The sequence below is a fragment of the Sus scrofa genome, chromosome 7 (genome assembly GCF_054392235.1).
Source record: "Sus scrofa isolate SSC_HxYL_T2T_F1_AM1 chromosome 7, Sscrofa_HxYL_maternal_Yorkshire_Landrace_v2.0, whole genome shotgun sequence".
NCBI lineage: Eukaryota > Metazoa > Chordata > Mammalia > Artiodactyla > Suidae > Sus > Sus scrofa.
Window position 1 is genome coordinate 18272526 of NC_139389.1, and position 13915 is coordinate 18286440.

Below are 13915 nucleotides of genomic sequence, written 5' to 3' on the forward strand. Positions count from 1 at the left end.
TTTGGTAAATATGGATTGTTTATAGAATTAAAAATTAAATAACAAATGGATGCCCCCCCCTTAAGATAGTTGATTCAGTATTTTAGAATATCTGAAGTAAAGATCAAGCCTCTTCAGCTGTGAATTAAATCTGACTTCAATTTCTGCACTGCTTTTCCTGTCTTTGGAATCTCTGTCTTCCTCTGTGATTGTCTCTATTTTATGTATGATTAGAAACCACGGGTTACTTGGGTTCCAATGAAAAGTAGTTATGTACTCACTCTTGTCAGATGACTATCACCACTTAACTGCCTGCATGACTCTCAAGTTATTAACCTCTGCAGTTCCACATTTCCAAACATGAAAAGGGTTAAATATGACCTCGAGTATTCATTCATCTAGATATTCATTTATTCTGTTCTTCATTCCACTGTCATTTTAGAGACTGTGTTTATGACAGACTCTGGAGATATAACAATGACCAAGAAAGGCAGTGTCTGTCTTTTCAAAACTTCACTACTGATAGGAAAATCCAATGCTGAAAACAATTGTAAACATTATAAATGGTAGGAAAACAGGGTGCTGTGGGAGCATTGAGGAGAGGCGACTGGCTCACTAACAAGGGAAGGTTTCCCTGAGATCCCTTGGTTAAGATGTGGAGTTGGAGTAATTATGGCTGGTGCAGAGAAGTGAATAATAACTCATACCATCACTTCTATCAGTGATTGGACCAGCAAAACCCAAGTGAACAAGATCATAGGGAAGAAAAGCCATGACTATGTATACAAAAATGACTGAAGTTAATCTTAAGTGATAGTGAGGGGGCAGTTGATATTAACAGGCATCTATTCCACTCTTCCTCCCCTTCAGTCTGAACTTTCAGACTTGATTCTGGAGGTCTGTTTCTGAACTTGAACGATATACTGGTTGAGGTTAGTAGGGGAGCAATATTGGCTGTTCTCTAAAAGGCAGATTGATGATGATCAAAGTGTTTATGTATTTGATCTAATATCTCCATTCTAAGAATTCATCCTCAATATGTATACAGACACATATATACATAGAAATGTATATGCATATGAACATAACACGCTCAGAAATTTATGCTCAGTAGTAGTTACCATAATAACAAATGTTGGGAGAAAACTCAATAATGGGGTAATGAAACTAATAATCAAGATACACACATTTTAAAATGCTAAGCTTAGAAAATTAGTAGAGATAGTGGAAAAAATCACAAATGGATAAGAGAAAGCTTTTCTACAGCCAACATGTGTTATTTAAAAACTAATACATCTACAATTTCTTTTTAAAATTGTAGTTATTATTTCATTGATGTATAACTTACAATATTATATTGGTTTCAAGTGTACAACATAGTAATCTGATATTTTTACAGATTACACCCTAAAATTATTGTAAAATATTGACTATATTCCTTGTGCTGTACATCACATCTCCTTATAAAGCTTTTTTATTTTATAACTGGTAGTTGGTACCTCTTAATCCTCTTCACCTATCTACCCTCCCATCTTTCTCCCTTCCAGTAACCTCTAACTTGTTTTCTAAATCTTTGAGTCTGTTTTTGCTTATTATATTTGTCCATTTGTTTTGTTTTTTATATTTTACATATAAGTGAAGTCATTAATAGTATTTGTTTTGTCTGATTTATTTGATTATGTATAATACTATCCAGGTCCATCCATGTCTTTGTAAACAGCAAGCTTTTATTCCTTTTCTTTTTTCTGTGTCTGCAGCATGAAGTTACCAGTTCAGGAATCAAACTTGTGCCATGACACTAGTCACAGAAGTGACAACACCAGATCCTTAACTGTTTGGCCACCAGAGAACTCTGCAAGCTTTTTCTTAATGTGACTAATATTCTATTATATATATACATATATATACATATACCATATCTTTACCCATTCATCTGTTGATGGACATTAAAATTGTATTTATCTTTAAAACACTTACAATTTGTCCTACATCATTCTGTGTATGTGGGAGCTATAGCCACTTCCCTAATATTCTAATCAATCAAAGTACTTTCATTTACAGTATCTCATTGTGTCTACTTCACAGGCTTGAGAAAATATTGGCTTTGTTGGTAGTTTCTAAAGTGTTAGAAACCTGTAGAATTGGAGGAAAAAAATGAATGTTGAACACTTATTGAGTATTTAAGTATCCAGAAGATACAAAGCTCAGCAATTTACATCCATTACTTTAATCCCTTGCCACAACAGCAACTCTGTGAGCAAGGTGATTTTGATCCTCTCTTTACATTGAACAGGCTGCAATTCAAGATACCAAGCAACTCTCCCAAAGTGAGGCAGTGTGTCTATGACAGGGCTGGAACCAGAAACCAAAAAGTGTTCAGTCTACAACTTTCACTGTTACATGAAGTACAGGACACCTCATTTTGTCATGCTTCAGTCTACTAGGCTTCACAGATAATGTGCTTTATCTATTTATTTATTTTAACACATTGAAGGTTTGGGGCAAATCTGCACCAAGCAAGTTGAATAGTGCCATTTTCCTGGCAACATTTGCTACTTCATGTCTCTGTATAACATTTTGCTAATACTCATAATATTCAGGCTTTTTCATTATTATCACATTTGTTATGGTGTCTGTGATCAGTGACCTTTAATATTATTTTGCAAAAAATTAGGACTTGCTGAAAACTGAAATCAAAGTTAATTTTTTTTTTTGGGGGGGGTATGCTTTTAGGGCTGTACTTGTGGCATATGGAGGTTCCCAGGCTAGGGGTTGAATTGGAGCTTCAGCTACTGGCCTACACCACAGCCACAGCAACTTTGGATCCTTTACCCATTGAGAAAGGCCAGGTACCTAACCCACATCCTCATGGATACTAGTCAGGTTCATAACCTACTGAGCCACAACAGGAACTCTGATAGTTACATTTTTTTTTTTTTTTTTTGTCTTTTTGCCTTTTCTAGGGTCGCTCCTCCTGCGGCATATGGAGGTTCCCAGGCTAGGGGTTTAATTGGAGCTGTAGCCGCCAGCCTATGCCAGAGCCACAGCAACGTGGGATCCAAGCCGTGTCTGCGACCTACACCACAGCTCATGGCAACACCATATCCTTAACTCACTGAGCAAGGCCAGGGATCAAACCACAACCTTATGCTTCCTTGTCGGATTCATTAACTACTGAGCCACAACGGGAACTCCCAATAGTTACAATTTTTAATTGAGGTATTCACATCGTTTTTTTAAGACATAATTTTATTGTACTTCTAATAGACTACATACAGTGTAAGTATAACTTTAATGTGCCTGGGAAACTAAAAAATTTGAGTGACTTGCTTTCTTACAGTGTTTGTTTTACTGTGGTGGTCTGGCCCTGAACCTTCATCATCTCCTAGGTATGCCTTTATGCATTAGCTTTATCATGATACTTATCTTCATTATGGAGAAACTGAGGGACCTCATCCAACATATACTGTCACACATGCAGTAAAACTACGGCTGATTTTCAAATCCATGTGTTCTGATGCTAAATCTCAAGTTTTTTCTCCACTACATTATGTTTACCTGTGTGGGATACAGTGTCCTTTCAGTTGCCTGCAATAGATGGATTTTCAACCTAAGTCAATTGCGAGAGAAGAGCCGGAGGGAAACAGTGTTCCCAGTGATTTCCCTATCAGCATTCCTAACTCCATACCTTTAACAAGTAAATGTGCTTGTGGCTGGTTTGCCCTGAGGCCCTGAAAGCCTGATTTCATCCAGCTAGACTTAGGGCAAGCCCCTACCTGATTTCATCTTTAGACCCTACTTCTGCGTCATTTCCAGGGCTACAAGAAGGTGCCATCTTGACTTCTAAGTCTTCTTCACCATCAAATGCTTAGGGCAAATTTTAGCAATATTCAATATATATCTGGCCTGATTTTATATCAAATAAGTCAAAATCAATTTTTTAACAAATAAAAAGCAAATCACAAAAACCCAGTGTCTTGTCTAGTTAGTTAGAAATAAAACAACAGTAATAGCACCACTAAAAAAAGGCATTACCTGTCAATTTCTCAGTTGTCTTCTTATTGAGTTCACCTGGAAGGCAAAGCTTTTCCATAGAAAGGTGACAACAACATATGATATCTGATAAATAAAGATAATGAGTTTCCTCTGCTTGTTGAAACTGGGCCATCCACAACTATATCATCACTGAAGTGGAAACCGATCATCACTCAGCCTGCATTAGTGTCATGATATTATGATCGTGAGTCACTCAATAGCTTGCCGCAGACAGCAATTCTTATAAATAAGCCCGCTTATTCAGAATGCCACAGAATGTGCTCTGGCGACTAGCAGAGGCAACATAAATATTGATCATCACCATAATTGTAATTTATATTGGCATAATGTCCCCCTCATGAAGCATTTCAGTGGCCCTGAATATTTTCCTCAAATTGGTCCTAATTCAAATATAGATGTGACCTGTGTTTATCTATGCCATGATATAAAAAATAAAACTATAAACACAATTTGTGTTTAGGGAAGAAGACAATGTCTAGGTTACTTAGAAAACAAATTGATTTTATAGTACTTTGAAAATTTACAACCCCAGTTCATATGTTGAAGCAATGTGTACCCAAGGGAGTTTACAGTTACTTTCTAAAAAGAAGAGGTTTAATGATGAGGGATAGTAGAAAATATTGTCAAATGGGTAGATAGAGGCCCCCAAGAATAGGTTGATACACAGTCAAGAATTTTGTAGGAGTTCTCTTGTGGCTTAGTGGGTTATGGATCTGGTATTATCACTGCAGGGCTCAAGTCACTGCTGTGGTTTGAGTTCAGTTCCTGGCCCTGGGACTCCCACATGCCGTGGGTGCAGCCAAAAAAAGGAAGAAAGAAAAAGGAATTTTTTAGCAAGTGGGGGCTATTACATATTTCTCTCATAATACATTATTATGGCAAGGTCTCCAGCATTTTAAAACACATATCAGTGCAACATACTACCTGTTTTCTTCAAAAACATAACTGTAACCAAAGTAAGTCATGGATTTTGATTTTCTCCTTTGAGCTTAGAAGGGGCTACATTATCATAGCTTTATCAAAACAGATGAGTGGTTCTCAGGATTTTTGGTTGCAAGAGCCCTTTACACTTAATCTTCTTAGAACATCATAACCAAATACCTTAGATTGGGTGGCTTAAGCAGAAATGTGTTTTCTCACAGTTCTGAAGACTGGAATTCTGAGAGCAGGGAACCAGCATGGTCAGGTTCTAGTGAAGACTTCCCTTTGGTTTGTAGATAGCCACCTTCTCTGTGTGGCTGCTTGTGGCCTTTCCTTGGGGTGTGCGTGCATACGTGTATGTTTGTGTGTAAAGAGAGAGACATCCCTCCTCCTCTTCTAACAAGGCCACTAATGCTATCAGATTAGAACCCCACCCTTATGACCTCACTTAACCTCAGTTTCCTACTTAAAAAGCCTTATATCCAGATGCAGTCACATTGGGGGTTAGGCATCAACATACGAATTTGGGGGGTAGAGGTGGCACAAAATTCAGTCCCTAGTAAAATTCTTCAACATTACTGAAGATCCCAAAGAGCTTCTGTTTATCTGGGTTATATCTATTGTTATTTACTATATTAGAAGTTAAAATTGAGGAATTTTAAAAAACAGAATATCCAGTGCTCGTTTCATTAGCTACTCAGGAAACTCCACTTTATACTCAAGAGAAATTAGAGTGACAAGGGCTAATAGCACTTTAGTATTGTTATGAAGTAGTTTTGGCCTCACAGATACTGTAAAAGGACCTCAAGAATTCCCAGGAGTCCCAAACAAACTTTAAGAACAATTTGCATAGGAGAAAATTGAGCTACCTAAATTTTTACATATGTATTTTTTCCCTAAAATAAGGCATTAAAAAAATATATATATATACACACATATATATATATTATTATTATTTTTTTTTTTGAGAAGGAAGTTATCTCAGAGTCCATGACTCTTTTGTTCCTAAGTTAGGGTAATAGACAAAAATTACAGGGCCAACTCCCTCCTCACCCTACCTCCCCCATTTTCATACACCCAAAGGCAGTTAAAAGTTTTCATTCTTATCTTTATGACAGACTTCTTTTCCATTAGAACAAAGCAACTTCAGACCAAAAATGTAGGCAGATATGATTTTACAAGGAATGGTAGTAGAATGCTGATAATATCATTTCTTCTTTTTACATATAACTTTTGGTTTAAGTTTGATATAAACACACTACAGCCAATCTTGATCTTCAAACAGCAAAGCATCCATAGTAACTATTTTAATATGAGAAGACCTGCAGTATTGAATTCCAAAATTTAAAAAATATACTGGTTTCTAAAGTAGCCCATTTTGTCTAGTACTGGCTGTGATTTTTCTTATCAAATGTCATTGAATGTTTTGTATCCAAAGGTTTGGCCTTAGCTTCTTATAATTGCACATTATCTCTCTGTACTTCTTCCAGTATCAGCAATTGAAATACTTGGGGCAGTGTTTTATTCTAGGATATTTTTCCATTCAAAGAAAGATATTGATTATTTTAAACTATCTGCACATTTAATAACAAGTCACTGAAAAATGTCTTTCAGCAACTTGATATGCAGGGAAAATATATACTCCTTTTGCACATCAGAATTTCAATATTATGCTGACATTTAAAAACCTCATAAAAACAAAGTTTATATTTTGAGAACTTGAGTCAAAATTAATCTAAACAAAATGCTTGAAGTGAAGATAATTTAATAAATTAATAGCAGGACTTGGGTTGGGGAAAGTCACTAATTTTCCATATAAATGGACCCAAATATGCAATCATAAATATTCCTATTCCTATTTTTGCAGATTTAAGATAAGTGGTCTGGCTCCCTTAGTCTATTTTATGATCATATCTTCAAGAAATAATTATTTCCATGTACTCAATATTTGAAAAATATGAAGAAGAATTTACCACCTTCAGAAAGACATTAGAAATGGAAATTATAGATCATCAGTAATAAAAAGACAAACCATCTTGTTTGAAGCTAGATTTTCCTAGATATGTGTCTTATTTTGAAGTTAGGAAATATAACTGCTATAGTCACAGTGACAGAGTTAATGATTGTATAATCAAAATCACATGTTTTTTAAAGTTCTGAATACAATTAATAGTATGTGTGTTGATTTAAGTTATTGTTTTAAAAGAAAAATCATTAAGAAAACAGGTAACTTTAATTTTTGTGATTGGAGAATGGAAAACAGACTGTAATTGGGTATAATTAGTATTAATCATTTTTATTTCTCTTAATCTAGTCATGCTTAATGGCTTCTGCCTAATTAAGGGAAAAAAACTTTTTTTGGCAGAAAATAAAGAAAAACATAGAAGAATAAATGAACATCTCACAAGTTCGTCTGGCTCACTTTAGCATATTTAGAAAATTATAGATATCACCTTCAAAACCCAAGTCACCTAGATTTTTTCCACCTTGAAAGACCAATTAATTTATGATATTCTGTTATATTTCATTGGGTAATGTCCTGTCCTCCAAAATATTATTCTAAAGAATTATTTTTAATGACAGAATGAGGAAAATAAATAAACACAAAGGTATTTGCCCCATGGTTGCAAAAGGACACAAGTTCAGAGAGCTCGGATCTATCAATAGGAGAAGGCAGTTCTGAATGCTAAATCAAATTACACCTTTTCCTATTGGGATTTCAACATCTGCTTTCGTGTAGATTGATTAGAATAAAGCAGGCCATCAGAGACCCTTTGTCTGTGTTTGACTGGGTGAAACAGCTGACAAGTGGCCATCAGATTACCCACAGAGGGGCAGCTGCGAGATAGGAGTTTGACAGCTGACTTCATTATAATTCCTACGATGCAGACTGCAATGGATTTGTCCTTTAATTGAGCTGGGCCAACAGACTGCCCAGAGAGGAAATGTGAGGGAAGATGGCTAGATACTGATAACAGAAAAAGTAGCAAGTGAATCCCACTCTAAGACAGAACAGATATATCAGGACAATCCTGGAAAGAAATGTTTCGGTATTTTGGGCATTTCAACAGCTTTAATTGAAATTGAACTTGGCTATTGAAATATCTTGGAAAGTTATTAATCAGGGATCTATACCCCTACCTTAGCAAGCAATTTCCCAACTATCTGCCTATCACTTTGACACATGCTTTTGAATCCTACGTAGGAGAAGTTGCTTCAAAAGTGTATAAATAATAATGTATAATAAAGCAAAGTTTGCTATTGTTAATAAAATCCTAGAGGGATTTCTGATAGAAAAAAAAAATTTCAGATTGTCAAATTTTATAGTTTACCATGATTCAATATGTACAAGTATATTTGGGAACAAAGAATAGTTTAAAGTCCAACAGACCTAAGTGAAATATTGCAATTTGAATATCAACAGCAATTGGATTTAATAAAACACATGGGTCAAAATAATACACTATTTCATATTGAAACAAAGACAATTTAAAACTGCATACATTGTGAAGGTATTATAGATTTTCACTTTGGGAAAATAACTTTGTAGTAGGCTTTGGCATTTAAATATGTATGCTTCTGTAATTTGTCTTCATTTGCTTCTGGTAGACTTTTCTCTTTTCACAGTAAGAACCAGGGTGAAATAATGGCTGAAAAAATCCACACTGGTCATGAATAAAATAATGCATATTGTTCAGTGTTACTATTATAAATGTCTCTTGTCAATGTTTCCATTTATACTATTATCTTGTACTTTTTACACTGAAACTTTTATTTAGAACTATAGGATTAACTGAATAAATCAACCACAATTTTTGTTTAATATTTTCAGCTTCCTTTGTGAGTCCATTTTCAGAAGAAAACTCTTTGCATTTATTACCATGGGTCACTCTTCCTGTGTATGAATGCAATATCAGAACTGCAAAATAGTTAAATAACATGCAATCAAAAGAGAGTCTTGATAAAAGATACATCATTTACTCAACTCAGTTATTTTCGGTAGAAAAAAAAATTCAGTGTAGAGATGGGGTGACACATCCTAGCTCTTACAACCTCTTCACAGATTTTCTGAGCAGAGGAATTTGAGGTCTGCTTTACTGAGGCCAATAGTTGAATGTTATTACCATGCTCCTCACAGAACTCTAATATTTAACTTATGAAGGATATTCCTTTAATATAATAGTACAGTGGTTAAAAATATATTCTCTAGGAAGTTCCATTGTGGTTCATCTGGTTAAGGGTCTGGCATTGCCACAGCTATGGTGCAGGTATTCTTGGGCAAGTCACTTTTAAGTCTTTCTTCCTCAGTTTCCTCATATGTAAAATTAGGAGACTAATATTACCTACTTTTATAGTATCATATGTTTTCTGGGTGTGGGGGTGTGTGTGTGGGTGGGTGATGACTAAGTAATACATGTAGAACATTTAGAACAAAGTAAGCTGAACTGTTAGTCATGACCCCCCTTCCTCTCTCCCAGTTAGCCCCATCTCTCTTTTTTTTTCACATGCTAATGTCTTAGGATAGAAGCAAATGAGCAATCCCCTCAAAAAATACTAATTTATGAAAATAGCATCCAATAATAAAATTTACAAAATTAACTTGAGCATATTACTTGAGCATATAAATATTACAGAAATAAGATTTATAAGTCATAAACATCGAGTCTAAAGCAGTTTCTGATTTATTCTTCTTGAGATTTTGCTTCATTGCTTATACCCTTTACTTGCAACGATTCCCAGGGTCAATAACATAGTCACCTCCAAAGAAGGGGAAAATATGGAAAAAGAAAGATATATGATACTAAAATCAGTCAAGCTGATAAAGTTATATCTCTTATAAGCATGGCAAATTTGTTGCATGTAAAGAAGGCCTGGATCAAATCTATACCTTTGTTTGAATTTTGCCCTTAGTGCTCAGGTGCCATCTAGTTTTCCACCACCTGGAATCTAGGGTTTCAGGATTTCTTACTTCAATCAAATACTAATTTTAAACAATCCTTTTATTTATTTGTTTTTCTAGTATCCCCAAGGCTCCTAAACTAAGTACAACTTGGCAGTAGGAGCGACACATGAGATGAACATTGCTTTGTAAAATAGCAGTGAGTAATACCTTTAAATCCAAGAAATAATTTCACTCTAAAATTTTTTGAACTTTTCTCTGAAACATACAGTGCAATGATCTCCTAAAAAACCTTGTGTAGTGGGTCATAGAATAATACCTTCTTCCCTCAATATCATAATTGACATGTAATAAAATATGGTACACATATTAAGACGACATGTGTTTCACCACAAACTATAAAGCAAAAATGACATTTTTAGAAAGTAAATGTGTCCCTCATTACAATGGCCTCTAAATCTCATTATGTATATGCCATATACATGATATTTTTATGTCAAATAAATTAACGAAAAGAAACAGAATATACTGACCATCAGTACTAGATTGTGTACACTAAATCTCTTACCAGTAGAATACCACTTTAGATGTTATGTGATTTTTAGAATACGGCAGAAAAAGGTAGAGATTAAAATCAAGATTTTTTTGTATTCTAGGCCTCATCTCATCAATGTATAAAAGTTACATTGCCAAAGTAAACTGATTATTAGCTTGTCACAACTTAAAAGCTAAAAAACAATTCTTAATTTTTTGGGGCTGCACCTATGGCATGTGGAAGTTCCCAGGCCAGGGACTGAACTCACACCATAGCAGCAACCTGGGCCACTGCAGTGACAATGCCAGATCTTTAACACACTGCACCAGAGGAGAACCCCTCACATTTTTCAGCTCTCTGTATTTGCCTAGCGTCCGTGATTTGGAAATGATGCTTTGTCAGGTTCAGGCTTGTTCTGACTCGTACATTAACACTGGATATGAGGACCACACAGGTCCTTCTCATCCTGAACCGATGAGATGTTCCAGTGAGTAGTTACAAGGTTGAGGCTGGGGAACCACACATAAAGTTTTGAACTTAAGAATTAACTTCACTTGAATGACATCTGTGAATCAGATTTGTTTTCACAGTTGTTGCCAAAAGTGGGGTTTGGCTTTGGAAAAGAATGCCTGTAGAAATAGCTTACCTCAGTCATTCAGAGTGGTTAATTTTCAGGAAAATCTATGGGACTGATACATCAACAATAGTACTAGCATAGATACTAGAAGAGGAAAACCACAGAATCTGACTGAGGATAAATTCAGCCTTGAATTTATTTAGGAACCATCAATCAGGGACCCAAGATAGGAGATGAAGGGTAAAGAAGTAAGAAAGAAATGGAAGAAGCAGGTACACTCAAACCAAATTTATCCAGTTAACTAAATATTGGGACTTTCTTGGGCTGAAAGAGAAATTGAAAGGATAAAAATTCCAAATTTATAAAGCTAAACGTTCCTCAGAATTTCAGATAACCTATTTTAGCCTTGGGGGAATTTAAAATTTATCTCATTCTGTCAGATTTCTCCTTCATCTCTGATTATTCAAGAGTGATTATTATTTCATTTCTTTTTTTTTTTTTTTTTGTATTTTTTGTCTTTTTGCTATTTCTTGGGCCGCTCCCGCGGCATATGGAGGTTCCCAGGCTAGGGGTTGAATCGGAGCTGTAGCCACTGGCCTACGCCAGAGCCACAGCAACGCGGGATCCGAGCTGCGTCTGCAACCTACACCACAGCTCATGGCAACGCCGGATCGTTAACCTACTGAGCAAGGGCAGGGACCGAACCCGCAACCTCATGGTTCCTAGTCGGATTTGTTAACCACTGCGCCACGACGGGAACTCCTATTTCATTTCTAATAAAGCACTTTAAACTGTAATTTTCTTTAGCACTATTTAAGCTGTATACTACAAATTTTGATGTGTTGGAAATATTGTTCAATTTTATTTGTGATTTATGCTGTGACTCACGGGTTATTTGGAAGTGTCTTGTTTAATTTGAAAATATTTGTGGTTCTCGTAGATATTTTATGGTCTTTGATTTATAATTACACCCCTTGTGGCCAGAGAACAACCTCTGTGTGATTTAATTACATTAAATTAATCCATATTTGCTTTATATTCTTGCATAATTTCTGTCTTGGTGAATGTACTAAGTGCTCATGAAAAGAATATGTTTTCTCCAGTTGGTGGCTGCAGTGTTCCTTACATATCACTTAGGGCAAGATGGTTGACAACATTACCAAAACAACCTATTAATTTTTGTTTTTGTCTTTGTTTTAGGTGTCCTATTTGTTACTGGGAGAGTGGTGTTAAAGTTTCCAATGGTAAGTGTGAAATTGACTCTTTAATTCTGTCAGATTTTTACATGTTTCGAAGTTCTGTTATTAGGCACATAAACATGTATGACTGCATGTATTCCTGATGAATTGAGCATTTTATCAGTGTGATATATCCTTGTTTTCCTCTAGAAATATTTTTAAAGATTAGATAATCTGATATTACCAGAGCCAGTTAGGCCCTTTTAGACATACCGTAAGCATAGCACACCCTTTTTCCATCCATTTACTTTCACCTTATCTATGTTGTTATATTTAAAGGGAAACTCTTGTATATAACCCACAGTCAGATTCTGTGTTTTTTTTTAATCCATTCTGATAATCACTGACTTTTAATTGGAGTGCTTAGTCCATTAATATTTAATGTAACTATTGTCATAGTTGTGATTTATATATATATCCTTCTGCTATTTTTTTTTGTTTGTTGCTTCCATTTTTTTGTCCTTTTCTGCATTCTTTTGGATTATTTAAATATCATTAGAATTTCATTTTAACGTACTTATTGGCTTTTTTTAGCTTGACCTTTTGTATTAAATTTTAGTGGTTGCTCTAAAGATTGTAATAAAACATTATTTTTCATTCTATGTAATGTTAATATTATGCCATTTTACATAAAATGTACAAATTGTGCAACTATTTTTTATGATATAATTGTCATACATATTACACATACATGAAATTATAAGCCCCTCAGGACAATGTAGTAATGTTTCTTTAAATTGTTCTGAAGAATTCCTTTAGCATTTCTTGTAATGCAAGTCTGATGGGAAAAAATTATCTTAGTTTTTCTTCTTTATTAGAAAATGGTCTCGCTTCACATTTATTCTTAAAGGATAATTTTTCAAAATATAGAATTATTTTTTCAATTACTTTTAAGATGTTGGTTCACTGTTTCTTCACTATTTTATGATGAGAAATCTGTTCTTTGCTTTCAAGATTTTTTAAGTAATGTGCTCTTTTTCTTTGTTTTCAAGATTTTTTATATCCTTAGCATTGCTGTTTTTCTTTGTTTTCGAGATTTTTTATATACTTGGCATTTAGTGTGCTTTTTTTTTTTTTTGCTTTCAAGTTTTTTTATATTCTTAGCATTTAATGTTCTGACTATGATGTGCCTTGAGCATCATTTTCTTCATATTTATCCTGCATGATATTTGCAAAACTTTGTGTATCTTTAGATTTACATATTTTACAAAATGAATATAATAATGGATATTATTTCTTCAAATACATCATCTGCTCAATTCTTTCTCCTATCTTCTACTGGGACTCCAGTTACACATATGTTAGATCTTTTGCTGTAGCTCCACACATTCTTGAGGCTTTGGTTTTCATTTGTTTTTTTCAATTTTTCTATTTTTTCTCTCAAATTTTGCTGACTTTCTCTTGCCCATATTATTTGTTGGGTTTCCTTTTTAAATTTCATATATTGTGTTTTTCATGTAAATAATGCCCATTTGTTTCCTTTTATAGTTTCCATCTCTTTTCTAGTTCCTGTTTATTCATTGTGAGCATACTTTCTCTTATATCCTGGAATATTTTTATAATTGCTATAAAATACTTGCCTGCTAATTATAATATATGGATTGTCTTGGGATTGTTTTTTCCTATTTGAAATGGGTCAGATCTTTTTGGTTCTTCATATGCAGAGTTATTTTGGAATGTATGTTGAGCAATGAAATACTGTGGAGGCT

General features: G+C 34.5%; 2 long non-coding RNA genes across 2 annotated transcripts in view; one reads left to right on the forward strand and one right to left on the reverse strand.

Annotated features, from left to right (window-relative positions):
- Positions 1-13915, forward strand: part of LOC100512907 (uncharacterized) — a 1315914-nt gene that overhangs the window by 1291995 nt on the left and 10004 nt on the right. Inside the window, 1 exon segment of the long non-coding RNA NR_201444.1 lies at positions 12169-12212. This is a non-coding gene — a long non-coding RNA (uncharacterized LOC100512907).
- Positions 1-13915, reverse strand: part of LOC106504343 (uncharacterized) — a 796860-nt gene that overhangs the window by 26440 nt on the left and 756505 nt on the right. The gene's annotated exons all lie outside the window — the stretch shown is intronic.